Below are 21,084 nucleotides of genomic sequence, written 5' to 3'. Positions count from 1 at the left end.
GCCACAGGGTTGGGTTGTGGTCCCGGGCCTGCATTTCTCTCACCAACTCTACCTGCTCAGTCTCCAGGGTGATGTGGCTCCCGGGTCGGCACGTCTGCCCCTGGGCAGCCCCTCGCCAGGCTCCTCAGAAACAAGCCCCATCCCACCCCTCCTCCCTCCCAAACGGCTCTTGTTCCTTTGTTCAGTGCACTGACGGCGGGTCATGACCAGGGGGCCTGCCGGCGGGGTTCAGACGGTCGCAGGTACCCCAGAACACTAACATCGGGGTTTGGGAGTCGACCTGGCACTGGACAGGGCAGGCTCGGATCCCAGGCTAGGTTCCCCTCGTGTCGGGTCTCGGGGAGTCAGAGGACGCTGGCTTTGCGGGGTTCCTCCCAGTGAAGGGGGGCCTTCTAAGGTTTTGAGCATCTGCTTACTCATGGGGGAGCCAGCGAGGAACTGGAGGGGGAAGCCATGGCTCAGGAGAAAGGTGCTGGGGGCATAGACCAGGGTGGTCGGATTTGGAAGGCCTGGGAGGTCCAGCATCATGGTTTACTGATGGATTGCTGGGGTACAGGTGGAGGGAGGAAGGATGATGGGGTAGAGGGAGGAGGGAGGACGGGGTGTGGGTACAGTGGCCCCGACTAGCTCTGGTTCCCACAGGCTGTATGTGGGCTTAGTCCCCCGTGAACTCTGGTCCCCAGGAACTGTGTGCCCCTCGGACTATGGTCCCTCATGGTGCCCTCCCAAGGGCTTGCTCTGGACGGCTGCCTCCCTCGGTCCTCCAGGCCCGTCGCCCAAGCCCCTCCAGAGCAGGTCCTGCCCCGAGACCACGTGCCGTGGAGCGGGTGCAGCCCTCGGCCTCCGGGTCTGCGAGAAGCCCGCGGGGGCCTGCTCTGGTGACGGCATCAAGGCAGAGCTAAGATTAGATAAAGCCGTCCCCCAAAGATGCCCAGTGGCCATGGCCGTCCTTGCGCGCTATTTCTGAATCACTCACTTGCGTCACCCAAGCCGGCTTGCCCCCAGGAGCCAGGAGGCCACGTTGGGCTTGAACGGTGGAAGCAGCGGGGCTGGTGTTGAAAGGGGCTCTGTCCTCCACGGCGGCCTCGGCCCCAGAACAGCACACAGAGGCTCTGTTCTCCAGCCCGGGTCCCGGAACACCCCTCCTTCAGCTGGGGCCACGAGGGATGTCTGGGGGGACAGGACGGGACTCTCCAGGCCGACAGGGCCCCTCCCAAAGTTGCTGCCCCAGCGTCTGCCCTCCTCACCCCTTGCCCAGAGCCTGGCCGTGCCCGTCTGACCCCTGCCCCCGCCCGCGGGTGGGGCGCGCCAGGACGTGCAGTGCTGAGAACCCTTGCGGGACTGCTGGACAAGCCGGCATCAGCTGATGCCCCCGGGGCAGAAGGGCCAGTGTTCTGATTTCTTTCCTGGGCACTTTTTCTTCCCAGATCTCAGCATTTTCTCATTTTCCTTCAAGACACGTGTTGCGCTTTTTGCCATGAACACGTTGTTAAAGCCTTAGCAGGGCCCCAGGACCCCGTGACCCAACCCCCTTCCCCGGCCCCCACCCCTCTGCCCTTCCACCAGTATTATTCAGAGCCCCTTCCGCCAAGACCATCTCTGAAGACGCCCCCTGCTGTAGGACAGCCCCCCTCTGGGTCTGGCACCTGGTCCCTGCTGGCCCCTCTGACACATCTTGTCTCCTCTCCTCCCAGCCCTCCACCCTCCCCCTGGCTGGTTGGCGGCCGCCACACTCTGCAAGTGTCCACCCCAGAGCTGCCCCTTACCCTTGCCGGCTGGGGAGCTAAATCCAGCTTTCAAACCCCAGGTCGTGGGTCAGCTCTTCCGGGGAGGCCCCTGACTGCCTGGGGGAGTGAGTCCTCCCCCCCTTGCGATGGAAGATCATGGGTTTAGGAGTCGAGCTCTGCCACACCGTTTTCACCCGATGTGTGCAGATGCTGTGCTAAATGCTGAGGGTGGGGTGTAAGGGGAGAAGCCCCAGGAGCTGCCCCCACGGAGCATGTCATAGAGGGGCCGACGCAACCCAGTGAGGGACCCAGACAGTTACTTACTGCAGGTCGGGCAGGGCAGGGCATTGTGGGAGACGGTGCAGTGCAGGAGCAGGAGGATGTCCAGGTGAGACCCGGGGGCAGGGGGCCAAGGGGAAGGACAGGTGTTGGCAGGGGAGTTGCACGTGCAAATGTCCTGAGGCAGGAAGGAGGGACTGTGGGAAGAAGGAGGTCTGTGAAAGCCTGGGGGAGAGACCAGGGGCCCCGGAGCCCTGGGTGTGTCTTCAGTGGGGCAGGAAGCCAGGGCCTGAGCACCTGGATGCCGGTGGAGGCCTGATGGGGGGCAAGAGGGTCTTGGGTCCAGGTGGGGTGCTGCCAATGCCCAGGTAAGTGGGGTTTGGACCAGGTGGTGGAGCAGGTGGCAGGATGGATGGGTGTGCTCAGAGGCTAAGCTCGCAGGCAGAGCTAAGTCGAGGGCGGGAGAGGCCATCTGGCACGTCTGCGGCCTCTGGCTCTGGAAGTCCAGGGGCCTAGGAGAGGCAGGTCTGGGGAAAGATGGGGCATTTGTTTTAGGCATGTGCTGCGGGGTATCTAGGCCAAGCCGCCTCCTAGCTTGGGGTTCTATGGGGCCCAGCCTGGGGAGGGGTACAGAGAAACCCTCTGCCCACAGGAAGGGGGTGAGGTCATGAGGTCCTGGGGTCCCAGACACAGAGGAAACCCCAGACTCCAAGCCTGGGCTTCTTCATCTGTGAAACGGTCATAATGCTGGACATTCTGCTCCCTTAAGGGAGGTGTGATTAAAGGAGGAAAAGTTTCTCAAAGCCCTGGGGCGTGCGGGCTCAGGGTGGGAGCTGAACCCCGTTCCACTGTACCTGACCCCGTGCACGGGCCGGGGAGCCTGGTGAGGCCGTGGCAGGGTCTCTCCCTGTCGGCGGGCCCTGATCCCGAGGGCCCCACATGTCTCTGAGATGCCTGCTCAGCGAGGCTCCCTTCCAGGTGGGCGCTGGGCACATGGACGGGGCGGGCTGCGGGGGGCAGGGTCAAGGGCGGTCAAATCTGGGGGAGATGGTGCATCTTCAGGGAACGGGAAATGAAGAAAACCATGTCTTGCCAAGATACAAAGACCCCTTTGATATAGAGACTCTGGCAACACGGAGGGACCAGGGAGGCATTTTGCTCCTGAAAGGACATTCCTGATATTAGAGAAAAAAATTGCCTCAGGACCCAGGGCTTTTTCTGCAGTGAAGAATAATCATCTCATTGTTATGAAATGCCAGGGAGTAGGAAATATTTTCAGGTACAATTGGCCAAATTATGGCTCATGTCTCTTTGAAATATGAAGTCCTCTTGGATCTGCTGTAAATTGCCTCCGTCCGCGGGTTTCACTTCAAAGTTACTGTCCCAATTTAGCAAGAACAGGCTAACTCCCCACTAACGGAGATCATTTTCTTAACCGTGTGTCATTGGAAAGATTCTGTGAATCTTTATGTTCTGAAATAACGTGAGCCTTCCAGGCGGGGGACAAAGTTGGGGGGTTCCCATGTGCCCCTCCGTGGCTCCCTCATGACCACGGTGCACCTACCACACCCGGGAAATTGTCACAGGTCCCTTACTGCTCGAGAACCGCTGCCTCCGTGAGGATTCGCCAGCCTTCCCCCGAGGCCCTGCTGTGCCCGGGGTTCCACAGGGAGCCTTCCCGGATCCCGCGGGGCGCCCCATCGTTCCCCGCCTCTCAGCTCCACGTGTTTGAGGAGCTCTGCTCGGGCATCTGCAGAGCTTCCCGGCATCCCTTGCGGACTCTGGCGAGCACAGCGCACAGGGGGTGCCTTGCGTCACCTCCAGCTGGGGCTCAGGTGTCATTCCAGCCGGGAGCTGTGACGCGGACTGCCGAGGGGACGAGTCACAAGGAACATATGCTACATGGTAAAACCAGAAGAGTAATTAATAAATATTTGGGGGAGACACTGTCGGGCTGTGCAACCAGCCCGCTGCTCCCACTATCTCTGCACCCAGTGCTTCTGGAAAGAAGGAGAACTCGTCCTTTCCGCTCATTCGCGGATTCCTTCCCCAACGTCCCCTGTAACCGGACGCTCCCTGCGGTCTTGGAGACGCCATGTCTGCTTGATCCGATGAACGGCCTGTTTTCTCCGGGCTTTCTGAGAAAGTGAACACACGCTCAGGTTTGCATGACCGCCACACCCAGGATCCCGCGGCGTGCACCCCAATGTGCTCCCCCACCGGCCCTGTAGCCCCTGGCAGCACAGAGGACCCAATTTTGGAGAGCTCCTGCCCCCTGCAGCCCTCCCCTGCCTCAGTGGGCTCCTTGGCGGCCGTGGGAGGCGGTCTGGGTGTCCCTCCCCGGCAAGCACCGCAGCAAAGCTCTCCAGGACCCTCTCCATCTTCCCTGTGGGCATGTGCCCCGGGCTGTGCGCCCCCTTCTCAGCGCACCCTGCCCAGGCCTTGGCAGCCGGCTGACAGTCTCTGGCCGACCCTTGCCACCACCCGGCGTGGTGTGCCGCAGCACCTGGTTTGGGTCCTGCCTCGGGGCCTGGCTCCAGCCTTCAGGCTCTCGGATGGGCTCAGAAAGCTTTAACTTTGCAGCGTGTCCAGCTTTTCTCTTGTCGTACAGGTAGGAGTGAAGCTTCCTCAGCCGGGCTGGACGGTCTGCTGTGTACCCACGGAGTCACACATTCGTCTGGCCCCAAATACAAACATGGCCCAGGGCTGAAAAGGCACATGCATGGTGGACCGAGAGCCCCTGAGGAGACACTTTGCACCTTCCGGTTCCCTAAACTCCGTCAGCCAGTGTGGATGGGCCTTGCTGGCTGCCCTGCCTCCGCTGTTTCCAGCCGATGTGCCTTTAAAAGCCTTCACTGGGCCCTGGGTAGCCAGGCTGAGCCGCGTGCTCTAAACCATGCCGGGGATGGGCTTGGCTAAGGAGATCACTGAACAGAGGTTGGGGTGTCGTTTAGGGGCCCCCAGTGCCCAGGATCCGCGGAGAGGCGGCTCTGCACTGTGGCCTCTGGCTGGGTGCTAAGGCTTGGAAGGGTCCGGTGTGGCCAGAGCCTTCTGTGACCCCGCGCTGGCTTCAGGGGCCCCCCGTGACTCCACACGGGTCAGAGGGCAGGGTCCTGGGAGCACCGAGGGTGGGGGTAGGGGGGAGCCCTGGGACCGAGGGGTAACAGGGCTGGGAGGGGTAGGGGTCATTGCAGGGACCTCACGGGGAAGCCCAGCCTTCCAGGTAGAGCAGACCCTTCCTTGTGGTGCGAAGCTTCTGTCCACAGTCACGTCCCCTCAGTCCTCTCTTCTGAGTCTTCTCAAGGAGCCCACTGAGGAGGGGAGAGCTGCAGGGATAGCAGCGCTCAGGGAGGCCACCCCTGAGACCAGGTTCCCAATGCCCAGGATCCCCCAGCACTGTAAGTGTCCTCCCTCCTACGGTCAGTAGAAGACACTCGTCCAGATGTCCACACACCTCGGGGCTCCAGAGGACAGGCCACCTTCTCCCCAGCACCGTTCTGTGCCCAAAGGGCCCTGCGGGTGGAGGCCAAACATATCTGTGCCCCTCGGTTCTCTTCGAAATGGGACACTTTTAACTGAAAGGAAGTATTCCCCTGAGGCAGGACAGAGACCAAATCCCCTTTGATGGCTCCGTGTCCGGGAGGTCAGATGGTTCAACATGGCAGTGTGGCCACAAAGAAAGAAAAGCAAGGGCAGGGATGGGGGCCCGAGGGGAGGTGGCTGTCGCTGGGGCCCACGGCTGCTGTTACTGTGGACACCTGGTTGAACGTGCAGCCTGAGGACGTGCCTCTGACTTCACTGTTCCCTGAGTGTCAGTGACGACAAAGGCTCAGGGAGGACAAGGCCACAGGAGCAGAATGGAGAGGCCACAGCAGGCAAGACTTGGAGAAAACAACTTTCCTTTTAGAAAGAAGGAGGTCTCTTCAACAAATGGTGCTGGGAAAATTGGACAGCCACATGCAGAAGAATGAGACTATACCATTCTCTCACACCATACACAGAGACAAACTCGAAATGGATGAAAGACCTCAATGTGAGACAGGAATCCATCAAAGTCCTAGAACACAGGCAGCAACCTCTGTGACCTTGGCAGCAGCAACTTCTTGCTAGACACATCTCCAAAGGCAAGGGAAACAAAGGCGAAAGTGAACTACTGGGACTGCATCAATATAAACAACTTCTGCACAGCAAAGGAAACAGTCGACAAAACCAAAAGACAGCCGACAGAATGGGAGGAGATGTTTGCAAATGTTTTATAAGATAAAGGGCTAGTATCCAAAATCTACAAAAAACTTATGAAACTCAACACCCAAAGAACAAAGAATCCAGTCAAGAAATGGGCAGAAGACATGAACAGGCACTTCTCCAAAGAAGACATCCAGATGCCAACAGACACATGAAAAAATGCTCCACATCACTTGGCATCAGGGAAATGCAGATCCAGACCAACTGAGATCCCACCTCACACCAGTCGGAATGGCCAAAATTAACAAGTCAGGAAACAACAGATGTTGGTGAGGATGTGGAGAAAGAGAAGCCCTCCTGTACTGTCGGTGGGAATGTAAGCTGGTGCAGCCACTCTGGAAAACAGTATGGAGGGTCCTCAAAAAGTTGGAAATAGAGCTACCCTATGACCCAGCAATTGCACTACTAGATATTTACCCCGAAGATAAAGATGCAGTGATCCGAAGGGGCACCTGCACCCCAATGTTCACTGCAGCATTGTTCACAACAGCCAAACTATGGAAAAAGCCCAGCTGTCCATCGACAGATGAATGGATAAAGAAGATGTGGTCCAGATATACGATGGAATACTACTCAGCCATCAGAAAGGATGAAATCTTGTCATTTGCAATGACGTGGATGGAACTAGAGGGGATTATGTTAAGTGGAATAAGTCGATCAGAGAAAGACAATTATCATATTATTTCACTCCTATGTGGAATTTAAGAAACAAAACAGAGCATAGAGGAAGGAAGGGGAAAATAAAATAAGATGAAATCAGAGAGGGAGATAAACCATGAGGGACTCTTAATTCTAGGAAACAAAGGAGGGCTGCTGGAGGGGAGGGGGTGGCAGGTGGGGTAACTGGGGGATGGGCATTAGGAGGGCACGGGATGGAATGAGCACTGGGTGTTGTATGCAGCTGATGAATCACTAAATTCTACCCCTAAACTAATAACATAGTATATGTTAACTAAATCGAATTTAAATGAATTTTAAAAAAGAATCTTTTTAAATTTTGATTTTCTGCATTAATTTTAATTTTTATTATTTTTGTAAGTAGGCATCACGCCTTGGGTGGAACCCAATGTGGGGTTTGAACTCACGATAGTGAGATCAAGACCTGAGCCAAGATCAAGTATCAGATACTTAACCGACTGAGCCCCCAGGAGCCCCTAATTTTGATTTTTAAAATACTGTGTAAAAATATTGCTTGTTTTGATGACTGAGATATTTGTCATGTTTCCCCTTAAAATTTGCCACCAGGCAGGTGTGGATGTGTGTGCCTGCAGACACGCGTGCACCTGTGTCTGCTTGTCTCTATGTGTTTGTGTGCGTGCGTGTGCATGTGTGTCCATCTCTCACCCTGTTAGGAGGTGGAAAGTGGGCAAGGACTCTGAGCCCGGAGTTGGACGTGTGGCTTCTCACTCACTCCTGATCACAGGGGACAGGGCTGGTCTCTGTTTTCCACAGGAGACCCAGGGACCCGCCTCTCTTCGTGCAGGAAGATGTGGGCTTCATCCACATTCAGGCCCGATGGGACAGACGGGCCTGCTGCCCCACTGTGCACAGGGCTGTCAGCTTTGTCACTCTCCCTCTCCCTCCTCAGCCTCCTGGTGACGTCCTCACATCCACAGGGAGGCCCCAGGCTCTGGATGAGGAGGCTGGCCCTGGAGTGGAGGCAGCCCTGGACACAGACACAAACTCTGGGCCAGGAACTCACAGCGCAAGAGAGCCCCCCTCACACAGCAGCCAGAGCCCCGAGGATGGGAGGGGACTCTGGTGTCCCCTGGGCAAGTGGCCGTGGGCCAGGATTGGGCATCCAGTGGGAAGCCCTGGACCCAGTCTGCCCCGTGTCACCCTCCGGCCAGTGTGGACTTGGCCAGTTCCCTTAGGCACGTGGCCTCCGTTTTCCAAGGACACGACACAGGGCAGGATGGGGGGAGCTCCCCACCAGGCTGGCAAGGTCCTTCCTCACCACGCAGGGCATTCTGACCGGCTCCTGCTACAGGCATGTTTCTCTGTCCCCTGAGTGGACAAATGGGGACCACAGTCCCCTGCCCCGGGGCCCAGCTCAGAACACCGTCCCCCTGCCCCGGGGCCCAGCTTGGAAGGGGACAGCTGCAGTTCTGTGGGTGACAGCAAGCTCCCAGCCAGGGCATTTCAAGGCCCAGTGTGCCGTCCGCCAGAGGAGCGCCAGCATGTGGGGGGAGGGTTTCTTCTCTGTCTGCTGGGGCCGGACCCAGGAGCGGTGGAGGCTGAGCGCCGGCTGACCCAGTCCTGGGCTGAGGCCGGGCCTCATCGGGATGCACGCGTGCTGACAGCTGAGGGCGTGCGGCCCCCGACTCTCCCCCTCCCGCTGCAACCTGGACGGACCATGTCCCTGGGCTGTGGCCTGAGAGCCCGGAGGCCAGTGTCGCCTTCGGCAGTTCCTGCGGTCAGCTCTGGCCCTGCTCGGAGCAAGAGGTGCAGGACTGGAGCCGGGCAGAGGCTCGGCACCTGGGGCTCTGGCTTTGCGGGTTACCCCAGCGTGAAGCAAACTTACAGAGGCTGCAGGAGAATGCAGAGCTTTACTGCTGCTCCCCGCTAGGGTGCAGAGAAACCTGATCAAAATGAGCAGCAGCCCAAATCCTCAACTGTTTGGGTCTGACTTAGCGACTNCCCCCTCCCGCTGCAACCTGGACGGACCATGTCCCTGGGCCGTGGCCTGAGAGCCCGGAGGCCAGTGTCGCCTTCGGCAGTTCCTGCGGTCAGCTCTGGCCCTGCTCGGAGCGAGAGGTGCAGGACTGGAGCCCGGGCAGAGGCTCGGCACCTGGGGCTCTGGCTTTGCGGGTTACCCCAGCGTGAAGCAAAATGACAGAGGCTGCGGGAGAATGCAGAGCTTTACTGCTGCTCCCCGCCAGGGTGCAGAGAAACCTGATCAAAATGAGCAGCAGCCCAAATCCTCAACTGTTTGGGTCTGACTTAGCGACTCGGGGTACAGCTCCAACGTTCAGATCTCTCCCCTGTCCCCTCTAATACAAGAGCTGGGTCCTGGGCTCCCTCAGCTCACGGGGCTCCCTCAGCTCACGGATGGGCCTGGGGGGATCTGAGCTCCAGCCTGAGGCCCTGTCCCCCTCTCGTTGCTGCTGCTGGATCTGCTGTCCTACAGCTGGGAGGTGCCACGTTTGTCTTCTTTACGGGACAGCTGGCCCCGGCTCTGATACCAGGCATGGGGGGACCCAGGTCAGAGGCCAGCCCCTCCTAGAAGTGTCTCACGTGCGAGGTCCCCACCGGCCCCGCGTCAGGGCTGTAAAGGAGGAACCCGCTGGAATCTCAGCCATTTTAGAGGCTGCAAACCACACTAGCTTCCTGGAGACACATCCTTGGCCCCAGTGTTTTCTGCCCAGCACGGTCATGGGGCCAATTGGCCATGAAGCCGGGCGAGCCCTCCTTCCCTAACCTGGGACACTGCATCACGACATAAGCTTCAAGGAGCAGGGCAAGCCCGTCTTTGTGGCTGCCAGCCGTCCGTCCTCTGTCCGCGGGAACTACGAGAGAGGCCGCGGGGTGGGCGAGGGGGAGGACCGTGTGCCGTTTCTCTCCGCATCTCCCCTCATAACTAAAGAATCTGCATGTTGCCTAATGAGACACCATCTTCGTGGGGAGTCCTGAGACCCACAACGGACCTGACTTCCCGTGTCTGTTCACACGCTCGTCAGACGCGTGAGGGTGGCACCAGGCTCCGGGGCCCAGGCAGGCACGAACCCCGACTCTTAGCTTGGACAACCCCGCGGACTCCTGGCCGAGACATTAACGTCTCCTCGTGGGTCCCCAAGGCTTGAACTCTCGCCCACACAGCTGATTTTTCACCGGAAGTCGGGCCTGATGCTGAGCCAGGCCACACCCCGAGCTCTCCTCCCCCTGCCCTCTGGCCCCACACCCCAGGCCTGCCGGCCCACAGGTTTGCATTGGCTGTTCCCTGCGCCTGCAGTGCTGTTCCCCCAGGAAGCAGGCCCCCTGCCTCACCTCCTCCAGCGTTTGTTTCTGGGGCTCCTTCGGGGGCCCATGACGACCCACACAGAATCCCACCCAGCACCCACTTTACTTCGCCCTCTGGGACGAGCGTTCAGTGATGTACCGTCACGCCGGCTGCTGCTGGCGCGGGGTCCAGATACAGTCACGGGCGTCGGGCCGCAGGCGGGAGGGTGGCCCTCGCTGCATTGCGGACGGAGACAAATGAGGGGTGGGTTTTTACATCACGATTTTAAAGCGTGCCCCCTTTTCCCTCAAGAGAGAGTGGGGATGGATTTCACCCTCTCACCTGCTCGGCCGTGGATTCCGTAACACAGGGTCCCCTAGCGGGTCCGATTTACATAGACTCCACCCCAAAACTTCCATCTCTGACTCCTCTTCCCGAGCAGACCGCTGGCAGCCTCGACTGCATACAGTCTCCTCAGGTTATCGAGGGCATCTCGACTTATATTTGGGAACTCACACTTTCTGAGAGCGTCGTGCGTGGCCCCAACTCGCCGCAGCCCCGCCCTCCGGGGCCTGACGTCAGTTTCCGATTCTCACTTGTCTGTCTTTGCGTTCAGTATGTTATTCTTTCCTCAACTCTTTAAATGACATGCCTGGTTTTTAAAATTCCAATCTTTGGTGAGATGTAATAAAATGCCTTTAACCCCACAGGTGCTGCTTGGACGCAATCCCAAGGAGCGGACCGGGAAACAGGGCACCTTCTTCCTACGGCTGCTGCGTGCGGGTCCCACGTTCTAGTTCTCTGTTTGCAGCCTGGCTGTACGCGGACACCACCGCCGGTATTGAAAACCTCGCTCTCCCGTTTAGAAAAGTCCAGTTCCCACGTGCATGCCCTTCCTCAGTCTGCTCTGTGCCCGGGGCCCCCGCCATGGGCAGTGCCCTTCCTCGGCCCTGCTCTGTGGAAAGCGGCTGGGCTTTACCGCTACGATTGCCCACCTGTCGCTGAGAGTCCAGCGTGAGTCTCACCCTGTTTGTGTTGGTTTTGTCTCCAGATCGCCCATTTCTCGGACTTGTCTCCTGGCCCAGAGAACTCCGCGCGTGTAAGAAAGTGTCTCAGCTTCGCTGACACCTCCGCGCGCTGGTGTCTGCCGGGAGGTAGGGTTTCAGGCGCCCAGTCACCGCCCTCCCTCCCCACAAAGAGCCTCTTTCTTGTCAAGGGGAATTGACGGGAACCCGCTTGGGAGAGTAGGCTGGGGGGCGTCCTCTGGGAAGTTTCGTGGGGACTGGAGACCCACTAGGTCTGACACGGGCTCAGCTCTGTCCCTGCCCACCACCCAGGGTGCACCAGCTGGGCGGCCCCAACCCCCGCTGCCCGCAGGGTCTGTGGGGCCCGTTTCCTCGGTGGGCAAATGCTGGTCCCTGCCCTGCTTTCAAGGCAGAAGGTTCCAGAAGGGCTGAGTGGAGCCAGCCTGTGCCTCTGATGCCTGGCGGCCGGCGTGGGGGCACAGTGGCAGGACCTCAGAGAAAAGGAAGGCCCACAGCCTCCAGGGACGGCAAGGGGACAGAGGGAGCAGTGGGACGGGAGGTGCCAGGCACCATGGTCGCCCCAACAGGGAAGGAGATGCCTCTCTGTGGCCCAGAAGGAGTGCAGTGATGTCGTGACCTCGTGTACCGTGGCCTGCAGTGAGGTGGCTGAGACAGGAGCTTGGCCTGCAGGGAGGACCCCCCCCCCACACCCGTGTGCAGGCCCCCACAGCTGGTGCTGAGTGCCTGTCAGAGCGGCCCATTCAGAAAGGCCCAGAAAATCGCAGCGTGGCCAGTCTGCGGGAGGGAAGGGTCCTCCAGCAGTGTCCCGTGGTTCTGTGGTCCCTGGGGTCTTGGATGGGCTCTTTGAACCCGAGCCCCTCTGCAGCCCGGGGCAGGCCCCCACTCAGGCCGCGGCGGGAGCTGAAGGATACATCATCACAGACCAGCCCGTGGGACGCTCACGAGCTCCCACATCCCCCGCTGCTCCTTCCATTCAGATCTTGGGTGGCGGCCCCAGTGTCGACTGTGGTCCTGATTCTGTCACGTGACACCCCCAGTGTTCCTCGCTCACGCCTCGCCACACACTGTGACCCCAGGATTTCCTTGGCTGGTTTTAGTTAGCAGCTTTGACCAGCGCTCAGAAACGCCAGCTCCAAGGGACCCACAGCGTTTCCCAGTTGGCGATACTTGTTTGGCACATGCTGGCCCTTTGCTTGCCCTGGCAGGGCCTTGACCCTCCCTGTGCTCCCTGTGCCCTCCCCCGCCCTGTGGTCCCTAGCTCAGCACAGAGGAATGAGTCGGCGCATGGGCGGGACGCTTCCAGGAAAGGGGCAAGGGCTTCCTGGAGGAGGGGACACTGGGTGGGACCTTGGGGAAGGAGCCCACCACCCTGAGGCTGGACCCTCTGATCTTCTAGGCATGTGCAGCATCCAGGGCCCCTCTGGCCACGGTGGTTCAGTGGCCTGGCATCTCCCCGTGGTCCCCGTGGCCTGGATTTGCTGCTACACAGGCCCTTGGACCCTATGGGTCTCTGAGAACCTGCCAGGGAAACACCCTCCGTGGCTTTTCTGCAGCTTTGCTCTCCACATGTGGGCGTGGGTACCCGTGGACACAGGCCTGGCCGGCCCACGAGCTCACCCCCTCCTGTCCCCAGATTTCCACGTGGAGAGGGTGGTCCCCATGGCGGTGATGGGAACTGCTCTCACACTCCTCCCCTCAGTGACCTGCTCTCACCTCCTGCACTCAGCGAAGACCCCCCGCCCCAGCCCCCCAGTCAAGTGCCCTCGGTCAGCCCTGACATCTGTGATGTGTCATCATGGTTTCTAGACAAATTGCCCTGAGTGCAATGAATCAGCTTGCCTACCTTCGAGGCACAACGTTTAGAAGGTCTGTGGTTTTCACACCTGGGAGGAAGAAAAAGAGAAATCTCCCAGGTGTTTTCATGGTTCCAAAAAAGGAGAGATTCGTGGCCACAGGTATGTCTGGAAAGCCTGCCACCTGCACGGACCTTCTTGTGGAATTCGCCAGGAATGTTCCGTGCAGACAAAGGAGGAGTGCCTGCTTTTCTTCCCAGAGGTTGTAGGAGAGTCAGCGAGCCAGATGGAGAGGGGAGGTCGTGGACCTGCAGAGGGAGGGCAGAGACCCTGGGGCGAGGCAGATGACGGGCCAGCGCCGCCATCGGAGCCACGGAGCACGTGGACCTGCCAGCTCCTGCTAATGGGGTGGGGGGTGCAGCCCCGGGAGAGTGCCCTGAAGCTCAGAGGTCTCCGCCGGAGTGACCAGCCCACCATCGTGGGGACAGGATGGGTGTGTATGGGTGACGGCAGGCCGTGGAGCGGGGTTGATCTTAGAACAGCCAGCCCTGCTTCTCCGTGGCTTTACCGGACTCCACGCTTGGTCGTAGGGAAGCACACAGGTTTTTAAAAAGAGGGGGCACCACACTCTGGTTTTAGGTGGTGGGCGCGTCGACCGATGGGGGGCACGGTCAGGCGGAGGAGACGTGCCAGCTCTTTTCTCATGATGCTTTAACATAAAAGCCTGTATGTTCATTTCTCCACTTTTTTGGCTAATCAGCCTTTTCCTACTTGTCCCATTCAGCAGTTTTCTTATCCACGTTCACAAGCTACCTTATTCGTGTCCACACCAAACAGCATGTTGACAAGATCCCTGTTTAAAGCACAACCACGTCTCACTTAAACACACTGCGTGGGTGGCAGTGTAGACCTTGGTCACGGTGCACTTTGTTTTGGCTTCAAGTAAAGCTGCTGTGGCTGGTGATGAGCCCAGAGGAGTGAGGAGAGGTCCCCGTGGGCCCTGAGGACACACGGGAAGTGAGTGACCAGGAAGGGGCCTCCCCAGCCCTGCGGGCCCTCGACCTCACGCGCCGGCCTCCAGAACCACGAGCAACACACTTCTGTTGTGTATAAGCCGCCTGGCACGTGGCCTGAGGGACGAGGGCCATCCAGGGGGTAGTTCTGTGCTATCGTAAGGTCATCCGAGCTGCCATAAATTCCGGTTTATAAACTAAAGGAAAGGGGGCAGTTATGCACCTTACAAGTCATTTACAAAACGTTTAATCGGGTAATGAAACGACCAGAGAGTTACTAACATGCCACCCTTCTTATACCCCGCAACAACTCAAACACTTGGTAGGAAAGACTCCAAATTTGACTTGTAAAATGATTGATATTATCACTAGGAAAAACCATTTGGGGCTTATTAAAGATGGGGACTGTGGTTTGGCTCCCTTTAAAAGAACGTTTAATTAGTAGACTTCCTTTGTCAGAGCAGAAACCGAGTGGAGAGTGCCGAGCTCCCGCACCCTCCACGCGGCTCGCCCCCGGTGGGTCGCGTCTCCCGTCCCGCGTTAGCGTGGAGGGCTCACCGTCTCTGGAGTCTGTGGACATGTTACCGTAAACCAACGGCCCGGCTCACAGCAGGCTTCACCCTTCGTGTCCGACTCTCCAGGGATGACAAATGCGCAAGTTCCGGTCCCGCGTGTGAGGTGGGAGGCAAAACGGGGCCTTCCAGAGATTCGAGCGTGGGGCAATCCTCTCTGTTATAGTTTTCCTTCTGATAACACACCCCTTAAGGAAATGTTTTAACAACTGGCCACTGTTCTGTGCTGTGGGCACAGACCCACGGGCGCCCTATCTTATCCTGCAGGGCGTGTTGCCAGTTTGCAGACGAGTAGCTCGGAGCGGTTTTTCCTTCGGAGTGCAAGCTTACGTTCAAAACAGGATCTTCTATTCAAGCTGCAGCTTGGTTTCATGGGAGCCTTGCAGTTCCTGGCCATAATTCCTCCCATGTGAACACATGCCCCCATCCGCTCGTGTGTTTGCTCACGTGTCCGTGCTTTCTGCCCAGGCGCCCGTCGTCCTACAGACTGAGGGTTCAGCCCCTTCTCTTCTCAGACGGCATGAGTTCTGCTCAGACAAACCCAAGCCGGGGCAAGCTGGTGTGTCGCGTGCCGGAGTTTGAGTCCACACATTGCTCACCCCGTCGTCACCTCTGGTCCCGCTGCCTGTGGTTTCGGGAGGTTCCAGAACAGGAAAGGGAGAGGAACAGGGAGCAGAGAGAAGAAACCAGCAAGTGGGGGATTTCCCTCTCATCTGAGCAAATCAACAGCCCCGTTATCCCGGGAAGTTTATTTGAGCTCTTAGAGCTTGGTATTTTATACTAGTGTGAACACCAAAATTATAAAGTGTGCAAATTTGTCTAAATGAAAATTCCTACTTGTTCTCAACATTGTTTTCTTGAAAATAACAAGCTGTGTGCTGTACATAAGTGGACGCTCTTCCTTCCAGAGCCCTTTGTTGCCAGTATATCTGAGGTTGACACGGGACAATTAGACACAGAAAGACTGTTTTACTCCTGCTTGTTCCAGGCATCTGAATGTTGGAAACAGCCCCTCCACTGGGGGCAGGTGCTTTTGTGCTGGGAGGAGCCCTGGGCGTGACCCGCTCCGACACGGGAGGCTGGTGTCTGGTCCGGGTTTACCGCCGCGCATCGCCCAGAGCGCAGCACCCACGTGCTTGGTGTTGCCCGGGGACCTTCGACCCGGCAGCAGCGCAGGTGAGGGGACAGGTTTGGCCACACTCACCCTGCCCCTCGATGTGTCCCCGCACAGCTGGCACATTTAATCTTCTCTGGGAAGGAGAAGGGGATGCTATGGAGACAGCTTTGTAGGCCGGGCCCTCAGGACCTTGTACCAGAATCACCCGGAACCCCTGATGTTGTTCGCGTCTGACCAACTCCCGGTCCATACCTAAGACTGGAAGGCACACTGCAATCAGCCATTCCGGAACGCACCGTGCACACCAAGTGCACACCACACTGCCGACCCTGGTCTGGGTGTGCTGTGTTCACATCAGCACACACGCACCTCAGCCCCTCTGCAGAGTGACTCGTTTTTCCTAAACCTTTCACGCTTCACAATAAGAAGCACAAGGGGGGGGGGCGCATGTTGGGAAAATCCAAAGGAAGCTACGGATAAATGCCGAGGATCGAAGGTGGAGTTAATGAAGACACGGAATTGGGGGCGGGTGTCAGGGGTGTTCTAGAACTGGTCGGGATGGCTGCATGACTCTGTGAATGTGCTGGAAAACATCGAATTTTACACTTTCAATGGATGAATTACATGGCATGTGAATCGTGTCTTAATAAAGTTGTTATTTTGAACCGTGAATTTAGCAAGGACACCAGATATGAAATAAATACACAAAGGTCGATTGTACTTACATAGACTTGCAACAAATAACGAGGGAAATAAGAAGAGAACTTTAGAGTGACATCATCTCCATAGCATCAAAGAAACATCAACTATCCATAAGAAACCCAACAAAAGTTCTGGAAACGATAAAACATTTATTAAGGCAGGTTAAGGAAGAACTAAAGAAAGAAAGGGAAATGACATATTTGCGGATTGAAAGATAAATGTTATAAAGTCATAAATTGACCCGTAGTTGCAGTGTGACCCCAGTTAAAACCCCAGTGTTGGGGTGGGGCTGGGGGAGGGGCATATTGCCAAGCTGTTCTGAAGTTTGCATGGCAATTTGAAAGGGCGAGAATAGCCAGGACAGCTGCGCAGAACAAAGCGACGGTCTGCACCACCAGATGCTAAGAATTAATACAATGTGGTGCTACAGTCGTTAAGATCGGGGGACAAATGGACAAAGGAAACGGAATGAAGGGTCCAGAAACAGACACACGTATATGGGGTGATTGATTCAAAATAAATGTGGATTACAGGACAAGAACACGGGAAGATCTCTTGAATCGGTAACTGCAGGGTAACTGCGTATCCACATGGGAACAATGAGACCTGAGCTGCGGTCTATACCACGCACAACAGTCAGTTCCCAGTTGGCCGTGAGTGTACACATGGAAGCTAAGATACAGATGCTTCTAGAAAAAAAAATACACGAGGATGCCTTTAGTGCTGAGCCCTGGAATCCCCATCCTTAGAGGGTTTCATTCATGGGTGGGGAGGACTCAGAACCAAAAAACTAAGCAGAGCAGAGTATGGAGCTGGTTGTGGGGGTTGCGGTATGAATGCACAAGGACCTGAGTTTCAGCATCAATTAGCAGAGGAGACTGGCAGCAACCCCAGTGTTAACCAAGGGCTGTTAGCACAGCCAGATCATGGAATATTGTGCGGCTTCCAGAAACAGCCATCTCCATACTGGGCTGTGGAAGAAAACCGAGCTTGGATGGTGCTGGGTGTGTCCGGGTAGAGCTGAGAGGAGTGAGCGCGACGCAGCACCGTGCCCTCTGAGGAGGGGAGGAAGGCGGGGGGCCTAGAGGGCAGCCGGCCCACCCACAGGTCAGCACTACCCACTCAGAGGGAAGAAGGACAAGAGCCCTTGGTGACGATGCTGGGGGCCTGGCCGGGTGGAGGAATCTAACCTCTGCTCGAGTAAACATCCGCCCACTCCACATCCAGGTCTAGCCAACAGCAGCAGCTTGGGGAGTTTTTCCTGTGTCTGCAAATCGGCCAGTGGAACGTTCAGCCCATGATGGTCCGTCGGATGGAGCTTGGATTGAGTCAGATGGGAAAGTTGGGCTTTTACCGGAGGAAGAGGGCTCCTCGCGGTCAGCCATTCACTTAGCTGGTCCAACCCACGACCTCTGGCCACGGTCCCGTGCCCTGCACAGTGCCAGCTTCGGGGGAGGGGGCAGGATGATGGAGACACGAGTTTGAGGATTAGCATGCACGCGCACATCGCTCACCATAAGACCCAGGCTGGGATCCCGTCTTCCCCGACTGCTCCTCTGGTTTCTGTCCTGTATTCCTGGGGCTTAGTTCTGTCTCCCACTTGATCTCGGATGACCTGCCCCGGGCCCTGGCACAGCGGTCAGTCTCTGTATGTTTGTTGAAGAGAATAACACAGGGAAATCGAGTCCCAGCAGAGGCACACACTGGCTCGTAATGACAGTTAGAGACTGACGCCACGTCCAGACTCGTCCTGGGGCATCGTCAGACATGAGGCGCCACCCCATCGGCCTCCCCGGAAGCTTGGACCGGGGGCAGGGTAGCTTCGCCCTCCTTCCTGCTGTGTGGCTGCAGGCAAGTTGCTTGACCTTGCTGGGCATTCAAAGTCCTCAACTGCAAAATGGGAGTCATGATGAGCCCAGGAACCTCCTTGTGCAGGGTCTTGAGGAGAACGTGGGAGTGATGCCCAGCACACGGCATCTGGTCTGCGGCCACTTGAACCCGATTCCGTGCACTCTGACTCGTGAACTGGAGGCCTGGCAGCCGGGACCTCAGGCCTCTGAAAGACAGACTTCCCAGGTCACCAGCACGCCCTGGAGTCGGGCCCTGTCGGGATCCCTGCACACCATGTGTCTCCATGCGTGTGATGCATGTGTGTGCCTGTGCTCAGTGCATGTGTGTGCACACACGCGTGTTGTGTGGCCGTGCGTGCGTCGCTCTGGAAACCTTCACGCCGTCAGAAGTGACGGTCCTCGGGGAACACTGCAGCCGTGGGGGACAGAAGAGCGAGACAGGCTGGCTTTCCCGGCCTCGGTGCTGATGCGTGAGACGCGGTCGGCCCGGGGAAGATTCTCGAGCCTCCGTCTCTGCTCATTCCTGCGTCACCCAGACAAGGGACGTTTGAATTTACAGACGAGGGTGCCTGCTCACATGCTCTATGCAGGTCCACTCACACAAATGTGTATTTACACTGAGATTACGGTGACCCTGGGCCCGGCTGGCCCGGGACCGCCCCAGTTTTAGACTAAAAATCCTGTACCTGCGGGGCCCACAGCTCCAGGTGGGCTGGGGCAGGTGGTGGCCCCGACCGGGACCAAGGCAGCTCTTCCAGGACACACACCATACCCTGCAGTCTTCTCCATGCACCCACACATTTTGGAGAAGTTAGGGGGGTGTTGTTACCATTTTAAAGGACTGACCAGTTCGACCGCCCTGTTTCCGCCCCACGAAAACCCAGGTGAGCAGTCCGAGGGAGGCCGGGAAGTGAAGGGCTGGGACTGGGTCACAGTAGCTTAGTGACCCCTGCCAGGACAGGGCCTTGAGGAGCTCTGGCTTCTCAGAGCCCCCTCTGGGCCTTCCGGGTGCAGGCGCAGGGGTGCACGGCCATGGCTTGCCCACCCTGGGCTGGAAGCATGTCCTCGGCAGCCCGAGCTGCTCAGCGAGCTCCCGGGGCCAGTTTCTGCTGCCTCTGCCCCTCCCGCGTCTCTGACTGGGGTTTCTGCAGGGACGGCCTTGCTCTGGGCAGGGGGCTCCCCCACCCCCACCTCCCTCCATCAAGCCTCGACGGCTTCACCTGGACGTGTTCCCTGCTGGGGCAGAGGCTCTGGCTGCATTGGGGCTGCAGGTGTGAGGTTGGGCGGGGAGCGGATGCCAGGACACAAAGTGAGGGGGAAACAGCGTGTAGGGGGGTGGCAAATGGAGACTCGAGGGAGGGCCTGGTCTGCCTCCAATTCTCTGGGACTTCGGACCACGCCGGGTCCCTGCTCCGAAGACAAGTCCCAAGGGTCCTGAGGACATGGCTGATTCAGAGCTCCAGCCCAAATCCCCAGATGCCACGGTCGACTGATGCCCGTGTCCCAGCTCTGGGGACAAAGGGAATCCTCTAGCCTGGAGCCCCGGATCAAGCCAAGTCGTGTCCTGTGAGCAGTGACTCGCTCCGGGGCATCGCAGGGGAGCTGATGCCTGCTGATGCCTGCAGTGCCCAAGGAGACCCAGGCTTGGGTCCCACGGGGAGAGGGACACCCCAGCCCAAACCTCCAGGAAGGCCTCCACCCATCACACCTCCCAGGACACGGGCCAAAGACCCGAGCTGGAGACAGTTTGCCGGGTGACTTTGCATAGAAAAATCAGAGTCAGAGGCAGGGTTTTCGCCACGGCAGAGATTACTAGAAGCTGGAGCAGAGGCCTCAGACCCAGAAGCACATTTGCTGGAGGGAGCCAGTGACACGGGGACCACGGGGTGAGTCCCCTTGGCTCACGCTGGCTCAGGACCTTAGACGGGGACCCGCTGGACCCCCCCAGCGTGGCTCTTCTTGGCCGCAGCCCTGTCTGGGCCCAGACGTCTGCGGGGCAGATGGAACCGCGGGCTTCCCGCAAGACGAGGCCCAGCAGTGGCGGAAAATAGACCTCCTGACACCGGGGGGGCAGGGGGCGGGGCGGGGACCAGGCTCCCAGGACAGGAGGCTCAGGTGGCTGTGTGCTGGCCTCTCCCGCCATCCAGGGAGGCTGTGCCGCCCAAACCTACAGCAGCTCAGCAAGCTCGTCCAGTGCCAGGTAAAGCCCGTCCAGCCTGGGTGCGGGCGGCTGAAGCCTCGCTGTGGGAACGTGCTCAGCACGTACCAGGCTCTCCAGAGCCTGGCACATCCGAGGCCTGCAGAGGCCGAGCCTCCCTGACTCCCCATGCCCCCCGGCAACAGAGACTGGATAGCACTGGGGTCACTGGAGGGGGCCCCCCGCTCCTCCCTGGCCCTGGAGCCTGAGAGGGGAGCCCCTGCTTTGGGGGTCCACTCAGCCTGCGTGGGGCCTTCCCCGGCCGGCTCACCTCTGTACCCCGCCCCCACAGGAGCCATGAGGCTTAACCTGGGCCCACAGATTCTGGGGAAAGCAGGGTCCAGAAAGAGTGTGCATGGCCCACCCTTCCTGTGGGGGCAGGAGGGCTTATCTGCCCCTCCCAGGACCACTTCCTTCCTCCCACACTAGTGACCCCGGGGGCCCAGGCTTGGAAAATCTGACCAGCGAGCAGCAACAGGCCTCCTCTTTCCATACATCGGGAGGCTCACGCCCTGCTGCCGGTCACTAGCATCTGGGACCCATTTCCTGCTGGTTGTACACGCACGCCCTGGGCCCCGGCCAGCCAGCCTGTCCAGATCCTCA

Source organism: Ailuropoda melanoleuca, chromosome 1, assembly GCF_002007445.2.
Source record: "Ailuropoda melanoleuca isolate Jingjing chromosome 1, ASM200744v2, whole genome shotgun sequence".
Taxonomy (NCBI): domain Eukaryota; kingdom Metazoa; phylum Chordata; class Mammalia; order Carnivora; family Ursidae; genus Ailuropoda; species Ailuropoda melanoleuca.
This window is presented reverse-complemented; position numbering follows the sequence as displayed.